This window comes from Pelobates fuscus, chromosome 6 (genome assembly GCF_036172605.1).
Source record: "Pelobates fuscus isolate aPelFus1 chromosome 6, aPelFus1.pri, whole genome shotgun sequence".
In the NCBI taxonomy this organism is placed as follows: Eukaryota; Metazoa; Chordata; class Amphibia; order Anura; family Pelobatidae; genus Pelobates; species Pelobates fuscus.
In genome coordinates, this window is record NC_086322.1 from 258708864 (window position 1) to 258714105 (window position 5242).

Below are 5242 nucleotides of genomic sequence, written 5' to 3' on the forward strand. Positions count from 1 at the left end.
GCAGAAGTGTAAAATGACTTTAATTAGTTTTATGCACTTGGGTGAGATACAGTTTATCGCATTTTCATATTGTTGATTCTTTCCGCTTGTTTGCAGTAAAAGGGACACTATAAGCACCAAAATAACTTTAACTTAATGGAGTAGTTTTGGTATATAGATTATGCCGATGTAATCTCACTGCTTAATTCTCTGCCAGTTAGGGGTTAAATCACATTGTTTATACAGCCCTAGCCACACCTCCCTGCATGTGACATATACAGTCTCTTTACACATTTCCTGTAAATAGAGATCTAGAATTTTTTATCTCCTGCTTTGTTAAAAGCTTGCAAGTGCCTCCTGTGTTATTAAAGTTAACTTAACAGGGCAGAAAATAAAAACTTCTAAACTAAGTAGGGTTGCCACATGGCAAGTATTTTACCAGCGCAGCTGTTTTTTTAGGCTGTCTGGCCAGTGTCAGTATTGCAAAAATGCCAGCAAGGCGAAGGCCGGTATTTTTGCTGACTAGACTCTGGGAGAGTGGTGAGAGAAATGGAGCCAGAATATCCACCTCTAGTATAAATAACAGGTACCAAAGAAAAGAAAATGTTACTTGCGCTTTTTCCTTAATCCCTATGTATATTTAGACAAATGGAGGTCATTTAGTTGCTCCAATGGCCATTGGAGGGATGCCCGCCTGCCAACGTCAAGGCAGACCCCCCCTAAGCGGGTCCTAACACTGACCCTTCAGCCTGCTTCCTTGAGCTTCTGGCAAAGATATCTCTAATGAGACAGAAAGGGGTAATATATATTGGGGCTGATGTGTGTTGTAGTCCTTGCAGCTTAAGCGCAGGACTTCTCTTTTTGTATTTGTATTTACTTTGTATCACACAGCCTGGTTACAATGCTGCTACCCATCCCATGTGTTCCCTATTAAGGGTTAATAAGTAAAGGGGTGTATATAAAAAATACCCCTTTCTGTCTCATTAGAGATATCTTTGCCAGAAGCTCAAGGAAGCAGGCTGAAGGGTCAGTGTTAGGACCCGCTTAGGGGGGGTCTGCCTTGACGTTGGCAGGCGGGCATCCCTCCAATGGCCATTGGAGCAACTAAATGACCTCCATTTGTCTAAATATACATAGGGATTAAGGAAAAAGCGCAATTAACATTTTCTTTTCTTTGGTTTTTACTATATATTGGGGCTGATGTGTGTTGTAGTCCTTGCAGCTTAAGCGCAGGACTTCTTTTTTTGTATTTGTATTTACTTTGTATCACACAGCCTGGTTACAATGCTGCTACCCATCCCATGTGTTCCCTATTAAGGGTTAATAAGTAAAGGGGTGTATATAAAAAATACCCCTTTCTGTCTCATTAGAGATATCTTTGCCAGAAGCTCAAGGAAGCAGGCTGAAGGGTCAGTGTTAGGACCCACTTAGGGGGGGTCTGCCTTGACGTTGGCAGGCGGGCATCCCTCCAATGGCCATTGGAGCAACTAAATGACCTCCATTTGTCTAAATATACATAGGGATTAAGGAAAAAGCGCAAGTAACATTTTCTTTTCTTTGGTTTTTACTATATATTGGGGCTGATGTGTGTTGTAGTCCTTGCAGCTTAAGCGCAGGACTTCTCTTTTTGTATTTAAATAACAGGTACGCCAGGGGCGTTTTAGCCGCAAGGCAAACAAGGCATTTGCCTTGGGCGGCATTTTCCAGGGGGCGGCAAAAAACGCCGCCCCCAAATGCCCAGGGCAAGTGCCTTGTTAGCCTTGCGGCTAACTGGGCTGCCGGTCGGGCTGATGGGCTGGTCGGGCGGCTGGCGAGTGAGCTCTTCCTCTGAGCTCTCTGCTCAGCTCCCTCGCGCGCCGCAGAGTGAGGCTGGGAGCCGGAATATGACGTCATCTTCCGGCTCCCAGCCTCACTCTGCGGCGTGCGAGGGAGCTGAGCAGAGAGCTCAGAGGAAGAGCTCCCTCGCCAGCCGCCCGCCCAGCAACCAGCCCAGCAGCCCGACCGGCAGCCCCACTAGACCCCAGGGAGATAGAGAAACCCCCCCCCAGCATTCCCAAAGGTAAGGAGGCTGGGGGGTAGGTTAAATTAATTAATATATATATATATATATATATATATATATATATATATATATAATAGATATTAAATATATATAATATAATAATATATAATATAAATATATATAATAAATATTATATAATATATTATTATATTATATATATAATATATAATTATATTATATATAATATAATAATATATAATTATAATATAATAATATATATAATATAATAATATATAATATATATAATATATATAATTATTATATTATATATATTATTATATTATAATTATATATTATTATATATTATATATTATATTATAATTATTATATTATATATATTATATATTATTATATTATATATATTATATATTATATTATAATTATATATTATATATTATATATTATTATATATTATTATATTATATATTATTATATTATTATATTATATTATATATTATTATATTATTATATTATATTATATTATATATTATTATATTATTATATTATATTACATTATATTATATATTTTATTATATATTATATTATAATATATTATATATCAGAGAGTGTGTGTGTCTGACAGTGAGTGTGTGTGTCTGACAGTGAGTGTGTGTGTCTGTTAGTGAGGTGTGTGTCTGTTAGTGAGTGTGTGTGTGTCTGCTAGTGAGTGTGTGTGTCTGACAGTGAGTGTGTGTGTCTGACAGTGAGTGTGTGTGTCTGACAGTGAGTGTGTGTGTCTGACTGTGTGTGTGTGTCTGTTAGCTAGTGTATGCGTATCTGTCAGTGAATTTGTGTGTGTGTGTGTGTGTGTATATTTAGAAGGCGGGACGGGGGGGGGGAAGGGTTGGGTGGGGGTGTCGCGGGGGGGGGGGGGGGAGGTGGGAGAGGGGCGCCTGAGTTTTGTCCTGCCTAGGGCAGCACAAAACCAGGAAACACCAATGAGGTACGCACATTGCAATATACACACAATGACACACACTCAGACACAGTATACACACAATGACAAACACTCCCACTTTCACAGTATACACATACTGACACACTCGATACAGTATGCACACACTGCTACACAAACACTTGGGCGAATTATACACAATGACCCACTGCTATACCCACACGCATTCAGACAGTATATTACACACACAGTATTCATGCTCTGAGTTGACACAAACACAAACAGTATACACACTGCTACACATAGATAACGCTACATGCACGTAGGTATTTTTTAGTTATTTAGGAAATAGTATTCTTCCATTTTTTGTCTCAGATTTCACTCCCTGTGATGTTATGTAACATCATATGATGTCATACGTACATAATTGATTATTCAAGTTTGCATGACTGGTATTTTTTTCCAACAAACGTGGCAAACCTAAAGTTAAGAAAGATCTGAAAGAGAATGTTATGACAAGACAGGAGGTTTCATATTTTTCATTAACTTCTTTACTGAAACTTTCAGCAGCAAAGAAATAGTTAATATACATCAAGCATGTCAAACTCAAAGTCTGGCAGGGGCCACATAAGCAAGGTTTAAGTTTATGTGGGCCGCAAAAATAAATAAATTACATTTTCATTGAAACGTAGGTTTATTTTAAAAAGTACAGTATAGAAAAAATACTCACAGACAGACACACACACTGACAGACATACACACATACTCACTGACAGACACACACAGACACGCAATGAAAGACACACACACATACTCACTGACAGACACACATACTCACTGACAGACACATACTCACTGACAGACACACACATACTCACAGACAGACACAAACACAGACACAAATACTCACTGACAGACACACACACACACACTCACTGACAGACACACACACACTTACATATTCTTCAGTTCTGGTGGCAAAGTTGTCTTTGGCAGTTCATCTGCCTTCTGTTTGCCCTCAGCTTGGCCCCATGATGCTTTACCAAGCTGCTGAAGCCAGTCATGGCAGCTCTGAGGCAAGGGGAATCAGGTCTATCATCTATCTGGACACTATTCTGCTGATGGCGTAAGACTCCGACGTTCATCTGCGACAGAAGTCCTTCATGGTCTGCCTGCTCCAGGATCTGGGTTCGTCATCAACGTGGAAAAGTCAGAGCCGGTGCCATCCCGTTTCTGGGCTTGGTCGTGGACTCAGTTCAGGCTGTCCTCCACCATCCCCTCTTCAAGGTTGCCGTGATCTTTAAGAATATCAGGTGCTTGCTTGTCCTTGAGTCACCTTAAAGAACCTGGCTTGGATGATAGACCTCCTCTCATCCATCTGAAGGCTTGCTACATCAAGTCTTCAGCATCCTATGATCAGCGTGTGTCCCTCTTGGTCGAGGCAGGCCTGTAACTCCATTGGTGACTTCGGCACATAAAGGGTTGGAAAGGCAAGGCAATTTTCATCTCCATTCTGTACTTTGTCATGGAATCTCATGCCACCTGTCTGGGCTGGTGTGCGACTTGCGGTGGTAAGGCGACAGCAGGTCTCTGGACTCTGGAAGGAGCCTACATATCAACTGCCTGGAGTTGATAGCGGGGTCATTCATAGCTTCACCAAGGGAAAGTGTTACTGCTCCCTGCTTCTCCGCATGGACAACGTATCCACTGTCCTCTATTTAAACCTCTTGGGTGCTTCCCGATCCAAACTCCTGTTGGATCTCACAAAGACCTTTTACCAGTACTGTCTTAATAAGAACTTGTTGATCACTGTGGAGTATCTCCCAGGCCAGGACAATCTTTTGGCAGACTGATTTTCCCCCGGCACTGGAGGGATTCAAGCGTCTGGCAGCTTCATCCTCCCGTGTTTCACACGTTGGACTTCGTTTGGTGCCCCTCCATCTGGACATGCGCTCCTCCAGGCCTGGCCTCTCACAGGGACATATGCATTCCCATCTTTTTCCATGATACTTCAGACCTTGCATTGGCCCAAGCTTCTGGGGGTGTTGATTCTCCTCTTTTAAGGAGTCAGCCGTGGTTCCCTTTGTTTCTGGAATTGTCATGCAGCGACCCTCTACTGCTCCCTGCCTCCAGGTTTCTCCTTCAGGATCTGCATGGGAACCCACACCCATTGGTTTTGGATGGTCCTCTGTCTGTGGCGGCCTGGACTGTTTCCGGGGTTACTGAGATGTATCAGGCCTAGTATCGGTAGCTTGGGAGTTACTCTAGGACTATTTGGCACCTGGCACTAGACGATCATACCTGGT